Raw genomic sequence first — 18,849 nt, forward strand, 5'->3', positions numbered from 1 at the left:
CAGGAATGGCCGCCAATAATTCTAGCTTATACCACGAAGATTCTGGTTAGGGAATCCAAGAGATACTCTCTCGTTCTAAGGTAGAACAGAAGTGATTGTCAAACACACGTTCATAGGTGAGAATGATGATGAGTGTCACGGATCATCACATTCATCATGTTGAAGTGCAACGAATATCTTAGAATAAGAATAAGCTGAATTGAATAGAAAATAGTAGTAATTGCATTAAAACTCGAGGTACAGCAGAGCTCCACACCCTTAATCTATGGTGTGTAGAAACTCCACCGTTGAAAATACATAAGTGATGAAGGTCTAGGCATGGCCGAGAGTCCAGCCTCCAAAACGTGATCAAAGGATCAAAATACAATCCAGAGATGTCTAACACAATAGTAAAATGTCCTATTTATACTAGACAAGCTACTAGGATTTACAGAAATAAGTAATTGATGCATAAATCCACTTTTGGGGCCCACTTGGTGTGTGCTTAGGCTGAGCTTGAGCTTTACACATGCAGAGGCTTCTTTTGGAGTTAAACGCCAAGTTGTAACGTGTTTTTGGCATTTAACTCTGGTTTATAATGTATTTCTGGCGTTTGACTCTAGAATGCAGCATGGAACTGGCGTTGAACGCCAGTTTACGTCATTTAATCTCGAATAAAGTATGAACTATTATATATTGTTGGAAAGCTCTGGATGTCGACTTTCCAACACCGTTAAGAGCGTGCCATTTGGACTTCTGTCGCTCTAGAAAATCTATTTCGAGTGCAGGGAGGTCAGAATCCAACAACATCAGCAGTCCTTTGTCAGCCTTCTTATCAGAGTTTTGCTCAGGCCCCTCAATTTCAGCCAAAAAATACCTAAAATCAGAGAAAAACACACAAACTCATAGTAAAGTCCAGAAATATGAATTTTACATAAAAACTAATGAAACATCCCTAAAAGTAGCTAGATCCTACTAAAAACTACCTTAAAACAATGCCAAAAAGTGTATAAATTATCCGCTCATCATGTACCCAGCTGCAAAATTTAGGTTTTAGTTGGATGTCTCAGCAAAATAATTAATTTAGTGGTTAGTTGGCAGTGCAGCAACTGAAGTATGATATGCATATGAGCAATGAACACCAACAGAAGAAACGAAGCTATAAATTGCAGGTTCAAATAGGTGTTCAAGCAGAAACACAAAGTGCATAAAACATCTCTTCACAGGCAATATTCGCATATTGCGAAAATTACACAAGTATGAAAGGTAATAATGCAGAACGGAAGAAAATTCGAAACTCATGCTGATCAGGCAAAGTTACTGAATCAAAAATCCCATTCAAACATTACATTAAGCAAGATATGTGCAGAAATCAGCAGCACCAATCATAGTTCGTTGCATGGTAGCATTCAAAATCAAGCAAAAACAACAGTATTTAGTCTCAAACTCTGCAGTATTATCCAGTCTCAGCATTATTCAATCCATAAACACTGAAATCAACTAACTTAATGCCACCTAGTCACTAGAGCAAAAATTAAAAGTAGGCAAGTGGTGCACGAAATTGTGATCATCAACAATGGCGCCAATGAACTTGGTAGCGCTCTCAAACGTGAATCACACTTAGTTACAACTCTGCACAACTAACCAGCAAGTGCACTGGGTCGTCCAAGTAATACCTTACATGAGTAAGGTTCGATCCCACGAAGATTGTTGGCATGAAGCAAGCTATGGTCATCTTGTAAATCTCAGTTAGGCGGATAATAAATGTTATGGAGTTTTCAAATAAAAATAATAAATAAACAGAAAGTAAACATAGAGTTACTCATGTAATTCGATGGTGGGAATTTCAGATAAGTGTATGAAGATGCTGTGTCCTTTCTGAATCTCTGCTTTCCTACTACTTTCATCCAATCCTTCTTACTCCTTTCCATGGCAAGCTGTATGTAGGGCATCACCGTTGTCAATGGCTGCATCCAATCCTCTCAGTGAAAATGGTCCAAATGCTCTGTCACGGCATGGCTAATCATCTGTCGGTTCTCGATCATGTCGGAATAGAATCCCTTGATTCTTTTGTGTTTGTCATCACGCCCAGCAATCGCGAGTTTGAAGCTCATCACAGTCATTCAATCCCGGAATCCTACTCGGAATACCACAGACAAGGTTTAGACTTTCCAGATTCTCATGAATGCCGCCATCAATCTAGCTTATACCACGAAGATTCTGATTAAGGAATCCAAGAGATATGCGCCCGGTCTAAGGTAGAACGGAAGTGGTTGTCAGTCACGCGTTCATAGGTGAGAATGATGATGAGTGTCACAGATCATCACATTCATCATGTTGAAGTGCAATGAATATCTTAGAATAAGAACAACGGAATTGAATAGAAAATAGTAGTAATTGCATTGAAACTTCAGGTACAGCAGAGCTCCACACCCTTAATCTATGGTGTGTAGAAACTCCACCGTTAAAAATACATAAGTGATGAAGGTCCAGGCATGGCCGAATGGCCAGCCCCCAAAATGTGATCAATAGTCTCCTAAGATGAATAATAAAATAAACCTGAGACCAAAGATATCTAATACACTAGTAAAAAGTTCTATTTATACTAAACTAGCTAATAGGGTTTACAAAAGTAAGTAATTGATGCATAAATCCACTTTCGGGGCCCACTTGGTGTATGTTTGGGCTGAGCTTGATCTTTACACGAGATGAGGCTTATCTTGGAGTTGAACGCCAAGTTGTAACGTGTTTTTTGGCGTTCAACTCTGGTTCGTGATGTGTTTCTGGCGTTTGACTCCAGAATGCAGCATAGAGCTGGCGTTGAGCACCAGTTTACGTTGTCTAATCACGAATAAAGTATGGACTATTATATATTGCTGCAAAGCTCTGGATGTCTACTTTCCAACGCCGTTGAGAGCGCATCATTTAAAGTTCTGTAGCTTCAGAAAATCCATTTCGAGTGCAGCGAGGTCAGAATCCAACAGCATCAGCAGTCCTTTGTCAGCCTTTTATCAGAGTTTTGCTCAGGTCCCTCAATTTCAGCCAGAAATTACCTAAAATCACAAAAAAATACACAAACTCATAGTAAAGTCCAGAAGTGTGAATTTAGCATAAAAACTAATGAAAATATCCCTAAAAGTAACTAGATCATACTAAAAACTACCTAAAAACAATGCCAAAAAGCGTATAAATTATCCGCTCATCAGCAAGGAAAGTAAAATGAAATAGAATCAGTAAAGAACAGGTTGCAGAGAAGGGGATGGAACCTGTAATGTAGAAGAAAGGGGATGAAGCAGATGGAAGGGGAGGTGGTGAACAGTCAAGGGGCACAGGAACTCGCCGAACTCGTGGCTACTTGCCGGAACAGGGAGGCACGGCCTAGGGCTGGCACTGGCGCGGTAGCAAAGACAGGGAAGAAAGGGGAGGGGAAAAGAAAAATGTAGAGGAGAGAAAATAAAAGGAGGGTGAGGGGAAAGAGAGAGAGTAGGTGTGACGGTGGCGGCGAGGAGGTTGTCGGTGGGTGGGTCGTGGGGTGGAGAGGTGCTATGGGGTGGTGTACCGAGAGAACAGAGAGGAGAAGGGGTTGGGGTGAGAAGGGGAAATAAAGCGTGTGTCCCCCTTCTTTTCGAATTAACGTTCGAAAAGTGACCTGTGCGGACGCACAAGGTCGTGTGCGGAATCACACTAGGGAAAAAGGTAGGTATGCATGCGCACAAGCTCGTGCGGATGCTGAAAACAGAAGGTGGAATATGACCTGTGCGGATGCACAAGGTACGTGCACTCGCACAGAAGACGAAAAAGGGCTGGCGTCCGATCGCATAGGGAGTGTGTTCGCTGCGACCAGAGAGATGTGCTTAGGCTGTGCGGGGGCACGCCCTGTGTGCGCTCGCACGTGTGGATTTATTTTTTTTTAGGAGGAGTTATGTGCAGTCGTACAAGAGAAGAAGGAAGGTGTTCCCACGCACACCTCGTGCGTACGCTGGGAACAGAGGGGATGTTTAAGGGTGTGCGTGTGCATATTGCTGATGCTGTTGGATTCTGACCCTCCTGCACTCAAAGTAAATTTTCTGGAGCTACAGAAGCCAATTGGTGCTCTCTCAATTGCGTTGGAAAGTAGACATCTTGGGCTTTCCAGCAATGTATAATAGTCCATACTTTGCCCGAGATTTGATGGCCTAAACTGGCGTCCAAACGCCCACTAGAGACCCTTTTCTGGCGTAAAACGCCGGAACTGGCACCAGAACTGCAGTTAAATGCCCAAACTGGCATCCAGGCTGGCGTTTAACTCCAAGAATGGCCTATGCACGTGAAAGCTTCAAAGCTCAGCCCAAGCACACACCAAGTGGGCCCCGAAAGTGGATTTCTGCACTATCTGCACTTAGTTACTCATTTTCTGTAAACCCTAGTAACTAGTTTAGTATATAGAGCACTTTTTACTATTGTATTGGGTGGGGTAGCTTTTGAGAATAATCTTATGCCACTCGGGAGGCTGGCCATTCGGCCATGCCTAGACCTTTTTCTCTTATGTATCTTCTACGGTGGAGTTTCTACACCTCATAGATTAAGGTGAGGAGCTTTGCTGTTTTTCATGAACTAATGCAACTATTATTGTTTCTCTTTCAATTCACGCCTACTTCTTCTCCAAGATATACTCTCGTACTTAATTCAGTTAAGTCAGAATGAAGGGGGTGACCCGTGACAATCACCCACTATCTTCATTACTCGCTTAGCCAAGATCCGCGTGCCTGACAACTACAAGCGGTCTACATGATGTTCAACGTAGTCATTGGACAACAGCTGGAGTATAATATCTTGGGTCTCTAATCCATGGACCGAGTCCGCGTGGTTAGAACCTTTGTGGTATAGGCTAGAAATAATTGGCAGCATTCCTGAGATCCGAAAAGTCTAAACCTTGTTTGTGGTATTCCGAGTAGGATCTGGGACGGGATGACTGTGACGAGCTTCAAACTCATGACTGTTGGGCGCAGTGACAGTGTGCAAAAGGATAGAGAGATCCTATTCCAACAAAAGTGGGAACCGACATATGATTAGCCATGCAGTAACTGTGCGTGGTATTTTTCATCCGAGATGAGAAATCTGACAGTTGATTAGCCGTACAGAAACCGTAGCCAGACCATTTTCACTAAGAGAATCATACAGCTTGCCATGGAAGGGAGGACGCATGATTGGATGAAGACAATAGGAAATCAGAGGTTCAGAAGCAACAAAGCATCTTTAAACGCTTATCTGAAATTCCCACCAATGAATTACATAAGTATCTCCATGTTATTTTCTATTTTATTTACCTTTTAATTATTAATACGTCATAACCATTTGAATCCGCCTGACTGAGATTTACAAGATGACCATAGCTTGCTTCAAGCCATCAATCTCCGTAGGATCGACCCTTACTCACGTAAGGTATTACTTGGACGACCCAGTGCACTTGCTGGTTAGTTGCGCAGAATTGTGAAAAGTGTGATCACAATTTCGTGCACCATCCCTCATAGCCAATAATTGACCACTTCATTGCAATTCCTTGTGAGACGACCCAAGGTTTAAATACTTTGATTAAATTTTCATTGGGGTTTGTACTTGTGACAAAACCAAATTAAATTTGATGTGAGAGTTGTTTGTTGGTTTGGAGCTATGCTTACAATGAAGTAATTCTTTTCTATAAGAAGGAAATCTAGACCAATAACAATTCTTTGCTATCAAATTTATGGCGCTGTTGTCGGGGAATCGCAATGGTGCTATGTTATTGGCTAGTGTATATATCGTGAATAGCTTGATTTTTGGTTTGTTTCTTAGTTTTTGCCAGTTGTAGGATTTTGTTCTCTTTGTTTCTTGTTGGCTTTTGTTTTTATTTTCTCTTGTCACTATGAATTCTCATCTTTTTGGCAATGAGCGTGGTTACAACTATGTTGTAGGAAATAGAAGCTTCAATGAGGATGTGCATCAAGGATTTCGGAATCAAAGTTGGGAGGAGCCCCAAATTTTTGGACAACCTTCTTGGCAACAACCTCCTCCGGCTTCTTATGGGAACAATCCAACTCTTGATGCATACTAATCTAATGTGTGTGATGACCCTCATTGTGGTTGTCGACCACAACCATCATATGAATATGAACCCCATCCTCAATATAGCCCTCCATCATACTCACAAGCCTCATACCACCATTCACCTCTATATAATCCTAACCCATACCCACTATACCAACCACCATATGAACCATATCTAGAGCCACTACCATTCCAACACCAACACTCCCAAGAACCAAAAATTCCATATACACCACCTCAAGACTTTCACCAATATGAACCACCTTCCAACTACAATGCCTTTCCCTCAAATGATGAACCCTCTCTTCCATCACCACCTTCAACGGACAACCTAATGCGAGAGCAACAAGAGCTTCTAGCTAAATGTATGAAGCACGAAGAGGAGTTCAATGAGATAGAAGCCAAGGTTGCTATTGTGATAGAAGTCGTTAGCAACATGTACTCATCCTACCTAAGATCACGCGATCAAGGCACTCCCATTGTTGAATGTGGAGAAGCAATCAATGAGCTTAGTGAGGTAGTGAAATTGGAGCTTCAAGGTGAAGAGGAGGAGTTAAAGCAAGAAGTGCAACAAGAGGAGGAGGTAGAGATTATTGAACAAGAGGAAGTAGTGATTGGATATTTAGGATATGTTGAGTACATAGAGGAATCTCAAGCTGAAGAGCCTTCATCCATGAAGTGTCAAATTGATGCTAAGAAGGACAGTGTACAACCTCCGAAGCATATCATGGTTGAAGATTTTGAAGGGGTCAGTCAAGAGATGGATTCAATCATTGATGAGTTTATATCCACAATTCAATCTTCTCCCATTGGGCTTGACATGGAGATTAAAAAAGAAGATACCTTACTTCCCACAAGCTTGGTGAGCAAAGAAGAAGAGAAGGAATTGGTAAAAAGCTACCAAGAAGAAAGATTAGAAGAAGTGGTACAAGCAACTAGCCCCCATATACATGATGATTCCGCATCAACATATGATCCTTTCGAGCTTGAAGAGTCCTTCCCTACTATACTTGGAATTGATGATGAGGTAGATTTCAATCAACCTACTACTTATGATTTGAGTGATGGGGAAAAGCTAGAAGAAATTGGTGAAGAGGAACTTGAACTTGAAGAAGCTTGGCAAGAGGTAGAGCTTGAAGAACCTTGCCAAGTGGTGGAAGCCTCTAGAAGAGGATGGACGGGAGTGGAACGTGCTCTATCAAGACCGTTGGGAACTCTTCCACCTATGTTACCATCCAATCCTTCATTTGAGTGGGTAAAACTCATCACTCTTAGCTTTATTATCCTACTTAAATATGGTATTCTTGAAATGGATGGCCAACTTAGGGCGCTTTGTGGAGTTAAGCGTAAGAGGAAGATGTTTAGTGGTTGGTGATGTAAATCTAGGCTCATTATGGTTAGAAGCTCAAAATTGAGGAGCATGGATTGGTGTGATTCTCAATTGAATGGGTCTAGGAGGGTAGTTTGGTGCCCTCATGAGAATTCGGCTTTCTTGCCACCCAAAGAAAATCACCATGATTAACTTCAAGACGCGATTGAAAATAAAGTGTGGGATCCCGGATTACAAGAGGATGATCAACTTTGGGAGCCCATGGTTTGTGAAGAACTCCATCAAAGCTTGGAGATGTTAACTTTGAATGATGGAGCTTATTGGAAGTCCAAGCATTGGTAGATGTTCATGGATGGATTCAAGCACAAGCCACCATGATGAGGAGCTCCCCATAAGTCCAACTGAAGGATAATAAACAAAAGTACTAGGTGGGAGACACCCTACCATGGTAACATCTTTCCTTTTCCCTTTTTGTACATATTGGTAAAATAAGTTTAATTTCATGTTTTGTTTGGTTAGTTGAGTTTATTTGGGAGTCTAGTATGTTAAATAAGGTTTTATTATGTTTTGGTAGTTGTTTGGATGTTTGGAATGCTTGGTTTGGTGCAAAGATATAGAAAAAATTTTGAAAAATAGAACACCATTCCACGCGTGACACCAAGAATTTCAACCATCCATGCGCACACGTCACCCACGCGTAAGCATGGATCCAAAAAATTTCACCTTCCATACTAAAACCTGAGAGTTATGCGAGTGGCGTGCTGGATTTGTGCTTCTAGCACAAAATAACCCATGCGTATACGTCGCATCTCTTACTAACCCATCACGCATACGCGTGACCCAAGTGTACGCGTTACTTCCATTTCACGCATCCACGCTTACGCGTTGCCTGACGCGCACGCGTGGATTGCCTTGTTTCACCACTCCTCTTTCCTTCTTTTCTTTCCATTTCTTTCCTTCTTCTTTCTCCTTTTCTTTTCTTTTCCCCTTCAACCATCATCCAACACTATCAAACATCATTTAACACCATTTCTTTTAGCTAGTTATTTAGTTTGTTTAATTTTCATTTAATTTTGTGTTTTTCATTATAAGTGTTGGATAATTAATCCTGTTTACCATTTCTTGTTGCTAATTATTGATGAGATGTTAGTTTAACATCATTGTTATTAATTTTCATTGCTGGACTTCTCTGTTGATATTATGTTTTGTTACATTGATGGTTTTAAACTTTTCATGCTCAATATTTTTTACTACCAAGTACATGTTACATTGCCTTTAAGCTTCTAAATCTTTTGAATTGCATGCTTTGGCCACCATGCATTCATCATCCATCGTTAGGCAATTGTACATTATCAATGCATTTTTTTTAGATGATGCTTGTTATGATTTACCTTTACTTACATTACCTATTTCATGCATTGTTATTTTGGAATGGTGAAATTGATCGAAAGCTTACCTAGTGACATATTTTTGAGCTTTCTAAGCTTTGTGAAGCATGTTTGCTATGTGATTGATTTCACTTCTGTCTTCTTTTTCTAAGTTCTATAGCGCTCATGTGTCCCACCCCTATGTCACTTAGGTGTTGCAACAACTTCAATATGTGCCATTATTTGATGTGTGAGCTTTATATTCCAATTGGTTTACTGAGTTTACTTGCACATCAACCAATGTCCATGCATTATCCAATTCTCAATTGCTTGATTAATTGCTTGAATGCTTTTGTGCCTCTTCACTACTTGTTTGTATCTTAACTCACAAGTCTTCTTAAAGTATTTCAAGCACACTAGGATGAATGAAGTGCATACTTCTTTTGTGTAATTATGACATGGCTTTTAAATACTAGGGTGTGCATTCTAAACCGCATGAAATTTAGGACCCACACACCTATTTTTTTCATTAATGTCACACTAATTCACTCACTCCATTCTAGTGATTTACCTCATTCTAACAATTCATGCTTCCTTGCTTTTGCATTTACCTTTCTTACTATCCTGTTTTCTATTTTTAGGATGATTTGTCATAAGCAAAAATGGAAGCGAAAGGAAGAGCACGTAGCAACCAGTTGACCTACCAGCTGAAGGTAACAACACGAAAAGTTGCCGTACCCCCTTGCTCATCTTTGAGTGCACCGAGGACGGTGCAAACTTTTAAGTGTGAGGAGGTCGTCCGACCAATTGGTATTTTTGGGTGACAAATTTCTAATCCCAACACTTTTGCATCTCATTTTTAGGTCTTTTAGGATTCTTAGTTGCATTTTCTTGTTTTGCATATGTATATAATAAGCTTAGTCAAAATAATAAATTTTTCCAAGAATTTTATCTATAGGTGATCATGGAATTAATGTATCACTACAAAAATTCCTTTGGCAAGTATACCGAAGTGTCGTCAAGTAATAACCCACTAGGAGTGCGGTCGAATCCCACGAGGATTAACGGATTAAGGCAAACAATAGTTGATTAATTATCCTAGTTAGACTATTCAAATTGGAGTGATGAGCAACATGAAATATAAATGACATGAAAAATAAAATAAAGCAGTAAAGGACAGTAAAGTAAATGGCATAAATGTAAAGTACGGAAAAGTAAAATGTTGGAAATATAAAGTGCAGAAAGTAAATAAAGTAAATAAAAGAGAGAAAGATAAAATAAACATTGGGATCAAGAGATATTGCACTCTCCAGATTAATTGATTTCATCTCCTCTTCAATCATGCAACTCGTTGACCTCTTGGCAATCATGATTGATTGAGCCCCAATTCCTTGGTGACTCAATCTCTCAAATCTTGATAATCAGCCAATTCCTTGGTCCAATTGCTCATGAGAAGAGATGAAGAATGATCCCTGATTATACCATACACTTTTCTATACCTAAGTAGTGGAGAGATTTCATGTCACCATATCCCTTCCAAAACCCAAATATATTCAGGTATGAGAAAGAATTTCAAGCATGGTTCTATGTTTCCTTTTCCAATGTTCCCATAATACCCAATTGCAGTCAATCTCTTTTCCAAGATAATTGAATGCTAAGCTTGAAGAATGAAATTCTTTCCAGTAAATCAAGAGAGATGAATAGAAGAAGAAGAATAAAAATAATCAATCCATTAAATAGCAACAGAGCTCCTTTTCCAATGGAAAGAGTTAGTAATTCATAACTAAAAATATTTATAAAAGTGAGAAAGAAAGGAAAAGAAGCTGATGGTGAACAAAGAGGATCCGAAGACTCCCCCCAATCCAGCATGACTAATTCTATGAAATAAGACCTTTATATAAGCAATCCTAAATTATAAACTTAAATAAATTGAAAGAAAATTACAATGAAATGAAAATTAACTATTCTAGATGATTCTTGTGGCCTTGATTGGTTGACAATTGTGGGCTTGCTTGCTTTTAAGTGGACTTGGAGTGAATTTGATTCAGAATAAGGCTTCAGGAGAACGTAGCGTTGTTTTGGAGAACGGAGCGTTCTTGCACACACGCGTATGCGTGCTATACGCTTGCGCGTCTCTGGTGTTTTGGCTCATCGACGCGTACGCGTCACCCATGCGTACGCGTCCCTTGCAGCGTTCGCTTTGAGAATGTAGCGTTCGGGAAATGAACGCTCCTTCCACGCGTGCGCATCACCTACGCATACACGTGGATTGCAAGAATGTCAAATCCACACTTCGCTTCATCCACGCAAACATGTCCTTCTTCACTATTGTCACATCGACGCGTACGCGTGCGTCCCTTTCCAATTTTCTGATCCAAAATTTGAAAGTATCGCTTTTCTATGTTTGTGCAACGCCTTTGAGAAAGTGTAGCGCTTTCCCTTGCCTTTAAACTATTTTCTTCTTTTATGCTTCTTTTGTGCTTTTTACTTCATTTTCCACCTTTTTCTACAAAATAGGTAAAAATCAAAGGGATGAAAGTAATTTATGATTTAAGCACAAAACACACAATAATTAAGCATGATTAATGAAAATTAAAGGTGAAAAAGCATAGAAAAATATAACATGATGCACAGTCATCAATAGGACACCACAATTGATTGAAAAAAAATTTAGAACTTGCTTGAATTATACATATATTGTGGAACATGATTTCTGAGCCAAGAACACAAGCATGTGAGATTTGAGCCTAATTGTGTTGTTACATCATATAACCACTTATTTTCATTCTTGTGTGCATTATTCTCTTTCTATGATTGTAATCTTTGATTTGTTTGATTCTTTATGTCCATTATTTTGTGTATGAATGCACTTATATGATTGAGGCCATTGTTTTCATTAGCTCATTTACCCAAATAGCCTACCTTTTATCTTCCATTGTTAGCCAACTTTTAGCTTACACTTAACCCATTTGTTCTTAATTTTAGCACATTACAAGCCTTAAGCAAAAAATAATAAATGTTCCTTGTTTGGATCTTTAATTAGCTTAGACTAGTGAGAGTGCTTATCATTCAAGTTTGGGAGAGTTGGGAACATTGGGTTGAGATAAAAAAGTGTTTTTGTATTTTTGTCAAAATTTTGGGAATGGGGTACATACTCATGTTTTAATTAAATGTAAAATCATATGCATCGATACTTTTGTAGATACATTATTGCAAAAAGAAAGAAAAAAAATATATATATATATATACAAAATAAAGAAAAAACTATATATCAAAAGAAAAAAAGTAATAGAAAAGAAAGAAAAAGAAAAGCAATAAAAAGGGGGAAAAATGCCCCGAAGTGAAGTTTAACAAAATCAATGCATATGTGTTGTGATAAAAAAGAGAATGCATGAGTGTGTGAAAAAGTGGAGAATGGGTAGTTAGGTTAGCTTTGAAATTGTATAGGTTGTTATATAGGTTAGGTGGAAAGTTTAAGCTTATCAAAGATTCAAATTTCTAGTCCACTTGACCATATGCATCCTTACCTTGACCCTAGCCCCATTACAACCTATGGAAAGACCTCATTATATTTGTATGCATACATGAAATAATTGTTGATTGTTGGATGAAAAACAAATCTTGGAAAGCATGATTAGGGGAGAATTGAGTGAATCAACCCTATACACTTGAGTGACTAGAGCGGATACACATCCGGTGAGGGTTCGATCGCTCAATTATATGTTTCCACCCATAATCATTTTTTCTTGCAAGTTTGTAAAATCATTCTAATAACTCAATTAAATTGTGGGTTGATTTGATTGCTATTTCTTTAACCCTTGTACTTATATATGTATTCTTGGAAGTTGATTTATTTTGACCAAGTAGATGCATTCATATAGATAGGTGCATATAGTTTCATTGCATTGAATAAATGTTCTTGTCCTTCTTTAATCTTAGCATGAGGACATGCTTAGTTTAGGTGTAGGGAGGTTTGATAAACCCCAATTTTGTGGTTTATCTTGTGCGTAATTTAGTATGGTTTTGTAATTCTCCCTTAATTTGTGCTTAAGTGTAAAAACATGCCTTTTAGACCTTTAATTTGGTAATTTTAATTCACTTTTGATTCCATTAGATGCCTTGATGTGTTTGTTGAGTGAGTTCAGGTGGAAAAGGCTAGTAATGGATCAAAGGAGTGAAGAGAAAAGCATGCAAAGTGGAGAACTTATGGAAAATCAAGGATTTGGAGTATATTCACCGACGCGCACGCGCAACATACGCACACGCGTGGAAGATAACGTTGCATGGCGACGTGTACGCGTGCACTACGCGTACGCGTGGATGGAAAAATGCCAAGCGACGCGTACGCGTGATCCACGCGTACGCGTCGATGCTCGCATGTGACCTCATTAAAGTGAAAATATTGTGTGCGATTTCTGAGCTGCCCAGGCCCAAATCCAACTCGTTTTTTAGAGTATTTCATGCAGAATTCAAGCTTGGGCAAAGGAGGAGCACTTAGTTGTAGAATTGGCATCATGTATTTTAGTTTCTAGAGAGAGAAGCTCCCTCTTCTCTCTAGAATTAGGGTTCTTAAGGTTATTCTCATCTTAGATCTAGGCTGAATTTCATGTTTTCATCTTATTTCCTTTACAATTTCTTGTTCTACCCCTTTAATTCTTCTTAGTTTTCTTGTTAATTTTACTTTTATGTCTCTTTTATGTTTATGAATGCTCATGTTGGATTTGGTTTACATTTAATGCAATTTGATGTTTGATGTTCTTTTATTGTTGACTTGGGTTCTGAATCTTACTTTTCTTGCAATGGGTAGTTGTAGAATTTATCTTTCCTTGCAATTTATTATGCTTTCCTTTTATGCCTTCCAGGTGTTTGACAAAATGCTTGGTTGGATGTTAGAGTAGATTTTGAACATTCTTGGCTTGGAAAGAAGAATTAGGCAATCTTGAGTCATAAAAACCCAACTCATGTTGGTGATCTAGAGTTGTTAGCTAAGATTGTTTCCATTAACTCTAATCTCTTGCTAATTCACTTAGTGAGTCGATTAGGACATTTGGATTAAGATTAACTAGTCTTATTAGACTTTCTTCGAGTGTGAAGATAATATGATACCATCTTCCATCATCGAGGATGACGTAATAAGATAAATTCTTGTTTATTATTGTGAATTGATTACTAGTCTTGTTTGACGTTCTCCCTATGTGAAAATAACATGATACCTTCTTCTATTTGTTGGAGTTGACTAAATAAGATAAATTAATCATTGTATGACTAGGATAGAAAGCCTATATTCTCAATCTTTGCCATGAATGACTCTTTTTATTAATTGCTTTCTTTAATTGCTTTCTTTATTTTTTTGCCATTTAATTTCTTGCACCTTTCATGAATCAAACCCCTTGTTCCCTCATAGCCAATAATTGACCACTTTATTGCAATTCCTTGTGAGACGACCCGAGGTTTAAATACTTCGGTTAAATTTTCATTGGGGTTTGTACTTGTGACGAAACCAAATTAAATTTGATGTGAGAGTTGTTTGTTGGTTTGGAGCTATGCTTACAACGAAGTAATTCTTTTCTATAAGAACAAAATCTAGACCAATAACAATTCTTTGCTATCAAACCTTCTAATCTCCAACGGAGCCACAGCACTCATGATGTTCTCCTTGAGCCCTACTTTGTATTTGATGCATTTTTAACCCTCATGGGACCCAAGGACACCCTGACATACCCTTGAGAACCTATAGAGTTCCTCGATCTTGCTAGCGTAGTCAGCTATAGACATGAACCCTTGCTTCAACTGCATGAGCTCCAACTCCTTCACCTCCCTCACTGACTCAGGAAAGAACTCCTTGCTAGTGTACTGATGAGCGGATAATTTATACGCTTTTTGGCATTGTTTTTAGGTAGTTTTTAGTAGGATCTAGCTACTTTTAGGGATGTTTTTATTAGTTTTTATGCAAAATTCACATTTCTGGACTTTACTATGAGTTTGTGTGTTTTTCTGTGATTTCAGGTATTTTCTGGCTGAAATTGAGGGACCTGAGCAAAAATCTGATAGGAGGCTGACAAAGGACTACTGATGTTGTTGGATTCTGACCTCCCTGCACTCAAAATAGATTTTCTGGAGCTACAGAACTCCAAATGGCACGCTCTCAACTGCGTTGGAAAGTAGACATCCAGGACTTTCCAGCAATATATAATAGTCCATACTTTGTTTGAGCTTAGATGATGCAAACTGGCGTTCAACGCCAGTTCCATGCTGCATTCTGGAGTAAAACGCCAGAAACACGTCACGAACCAGAGTTAAACGCCAAAAACATGTTACAACTTGGCGTTTAACCCCAAGAGAAGCCTCTGCATGTGTAAAGCTCAAGCTCAGCCCAAGCACACACCAAAGTGGGCCCTGGAAGTGGATTTCTGCACTAAGACTTATTTCTGTAAATCCTAGTAACTAGTTTGGTATAAATAGAACTTTTTACTATTGTATTAGGTGTCTCATAGACCATTAGTCTTTTGACCGAGTCCTTTTCCCTTATTTTCGATTTCATATGCCATTTTAGGGAGGCTGGTCATTCGGCCATGCCTGGACTATCACTTATGTATTTTCAACTGTGGAGTTTCTACATTTTCAATTTTTTTATTATTATTTTCGAAAATTTTTAAAAATTGATTGGTAAAAGCATAGCTTTTTTTTTCAAAAATAATCTTTAGGAAAACGAAAAAGAAAAATTTTTAAAAGATTTTTTGAAAACTTTTTGAAAATAAAATTACCTAATCTGAGCAATGGTGGACGAAATTGTGATCATCAACAATGGCTCCAAAGACTTGGTGCTCTTAAACATGAATCACACTTTGTCACAACTCCGCACAACTAACCAGCAAGTGTACTGGGTCGTCCAAGTAATACCTTACGTGAGTAAGGGTCGATCCCACAGAGATTGTTGGTATGAAGCAAGCTATGGTCATCTTGTAAATCCCAGTCAGGCGGATTCAACTGTATTAAGAAATTATAGTAAACGAAAATAAATAAAATAGGATAGAGTTACTCATGTAATTCAATGGTGGGGATTTCAGATAAGTGTATGGAAGTGCTGTGTTCCTTCCGAATCTCTGCTTTCCTACTGCTTTTATCCAATCTTTGTCACTCCTTTCTAAGTTTTTGGCGCCGTTGCCGGGGATTGTTTGAGTTTGGACAACTGACGGTTCATCTTGTTGCTCAGATTAGGTAATTTTATTTTCAAAAATTTTTCAAAAAATCTTTAAAAAATTTTTCTTTTTCATTTTTCTAAAGATTATTTTCGAAAAAAAATTAATAATTTTATTCTTGGTAAGTTTTCTTGTTTGATCTTCATATTTTCTTGTTTTGTGTCTTTTGTTGTTTTTCATATGCATTTTTGCATTCATAGTATCTAAGCATGAAAAATCTCTAAGTTTGGTGTCTTGCATGTTTTCCTCTCTTGAAAATTTTTCAAAAATATGTCTTGATGTTCATCTTAATCTTCAAAGTGTTCTTGGTGTTCATCTTGACATTCATAGTGTTCTTGCATGCATCATTGGTTTTGATCTAAAATTTTCATGTTTTGGATCATATTTGTGTTTTTCTCTCTCATCATTAAAAATTCAAAAAAATCAAAAAAATATCTTTTCCTTATTTGTCTCATAAATTTCGAAATCTTTAGGTTCACTTAGTCAAATATTTTTTAAAATAAGTTGTTTCTTGTTAATCAAGTCAAGATTTCATTTTTTAAAATCTTATCTTTTCAAAACTTTTTCAAAAATCTAATCTTTTTCATTTTTCTTTTACATTTTCAAAAATATTTTTTAATTGATTTTCAAAATCTTTTTCTTATCTTTATTTCAAAATTTTGAAAACTTTACTAACAATTAATGTGATTGATTCAAAAATTTGAAGTTTGTTACTTTCTTGTTAAGAAAGGTTCAATCTTTAAATTCTAGAATCATATCTTTTAGTTTCTTGTTAGTCAAGTAATCAATTTTAATTTTAAAAATCAATTCTTTTCCAAAATATCTTTTTCAATCATATCTTTTTCAAAATATCTTTTTCAAATCATATCTTTTTCAAAATCAATTTCAAAAATCTTTTCTAACTCCTTATCTTTTCAAAATTGATTTTCAAATCTTTTTCAACTAACTAATTGACTTTTTGTTTGTTTCTTATCTTTTTCAAAACCACCTAACTACTTTTTTTCTCTAATTTTCGAAAATTCCTCACCCTTTTTCAAAATTCTTTTTAATTAACTAATTATTTCAAATTTTAATTTTAATTTTATTTCTTCTCTTAATTTTCAAAAAATACTAACCTTTTTTTCGAAAATAATTTTTGAAATTCTCTCTCTCTCATCTTCTTCTATTTATTTATTCATTTACTAACACTTCTCTTCATCTAAAAAATTCGAACCCTCTCTTCTCCTCTATGTTCGAATTTTTCTCATCTTTCTTCTATTCTCTTCTTCATCTACTCACATAAAGGAATCTTTATACTGTGACATAGAGGATTCCTCTTCCTTTTTTGTTTTCTTCTTTTTCATATGAGCAGGAGAAAGGACAAGGACATTCTTGTTGAAGCAGATCCTGAACCTGAAAGGACTCTGAAGAAGAAGCTAAGAGAAGCTAAAGCACAACAAAATAGAGAAAACCTTACAGAGAATCTCAAAAACGAAGACATGGCCGAACCCAATAACAATGGTGGAGGCGCAAGGAGGATGCTTGGTGATTATACTACACATACTTCCAATTTTTATGGAAGAAGCATCTCAATCCCTGCAATTGGAGCAAACAATTTTGAGCTGAAGCCTCAACTAGTTACTCTGATGCAACAGAACTGCAAGTTCCATGGACTTCCATCAGAAGATCCCTTTCAGTTCTTAACTGAATTCTTGCAGATCTGTGATACTGTTAAGACTAATAGAGTAGATCCTGAAGTCTACAGGCTCATGTTTTTCCCTTTTGCTATAAGAGACAGAGCTAGAACATGGTTGGACTCACAACCTAAAGATAGCCTGGACTCTTGGGATAAGCTGGTCACGGCCTTCTTGGCTAAGTTCTTTCCTCCTCAAAAGCTGAGCAAGCTTAGAGTGGATGTTCAGACCTTCAAGCAAAAAGATGGTGAATCCCTCTATGAAGCTTGGGAAAGATACAAGCAGTTGACCAAAAAGTGTCCTTCTGATATGCTTTCAGAGTGGACCATTTTGGATATATTCTATGATGGTCTATCTGAGTTCTCACATATGTCACTGGACCATTCTGTAGGTGGATCCATTCACCTAAAGAAAATGCCTGCAGAAGCTCAAGAACTCATTGACATAGTTGTAAATAACCAGTTCATGTACACTTCTGAAAGGAATCCTGTGAATAATGGGATGCCCAGAGGAAGGGAATTCTTGAAGTTGAAGATCTGAATGTCATATTGGCTCAGAATAAAATGTTGACTCAGCAAGTTAACATGATTTCTCAGAGTCTGAATGGATGGCAAAATGCATCCAACAGTACTAAAGAGGCATCTTCTGAAGAAGAAGCTTATGATCCTAAGAACCCTGCAATAGCAGAGGTGAATTACATGGGTGAACCCTATGGGAACACCTATAATTCCTCATGGAAAAATCATCCAAATTTCTCATGGAAGGATCAACAAAAGCCTCAACAAGGCTTTAAAAATGGTGGAAGAAACAGGTTTAGCAATAGCAAGCCTTTTCCATCATCTTCTCAGCAACAGACAGAGAATTCTGAGCAGAGTCCCTCTAGCTTAGCAAACATAGTCTTTGATCTATCTAAGGCCACTTTAAGTTTCATGACTGAAACAAGGTCCTCCATTAGAAATTTGGAGGCACAAGTGGGTCAGCTGAGTAAGAAAATCACTGAAACTCCTCCTAGTACTCTCCCAAGTAATACAGAGGAGAATCCAAAAAGAGAGTGCAAGGCCATTGATATAATCAATATGGCCGAATGCACAAAGGAGGAGAAGGACGTGAATCCCAGTGAGGAAGACCTCCTGGGACGTCCTCTGAACAAAAAAAAGTTCCAAACTGAGGAACCTAAGGAATCTGAGGCTCACCTAGAGACCATATAGATTCCATTAAACCTCCTTTTACCATTCATG

At 37.8% G+C, this 18,849-nt stretch overlaps 1 non-coding gene across 1 annotated transcript; it reads right to left on the reverse strand.

The window, feature by feature from the left end:
* Nucleotides 1-17,818: 17,818 nt before the first annotated feature.
* On the reverse strand, nt 17,819-17,926 carry LOC130971657 (small nucleolar RNA R71). The gene has a single exon (XR_009082867.1). It is a non-coding gene; the product is annotated as a small nucleolar RNA R71 (small nucleolar RNA).
* Nucleotides 17,927-18,849: the final 923 nt, after the last annotated feature.

Source organism: Arachis stenosperma, chromosome 3 (assembly GCF_014773155.1).
Source record: "Arachis stenosperma cultivar V10309 chromosome 3, arast.V10309.gnm1.PFL2, whole genome shotgun sequence".
NCBI lineage: Eukaryota > Viridiplantae > Streptophyta > Magnoliopsida > Fabales > Fabaceae > Arachis > Arachis stenosperma.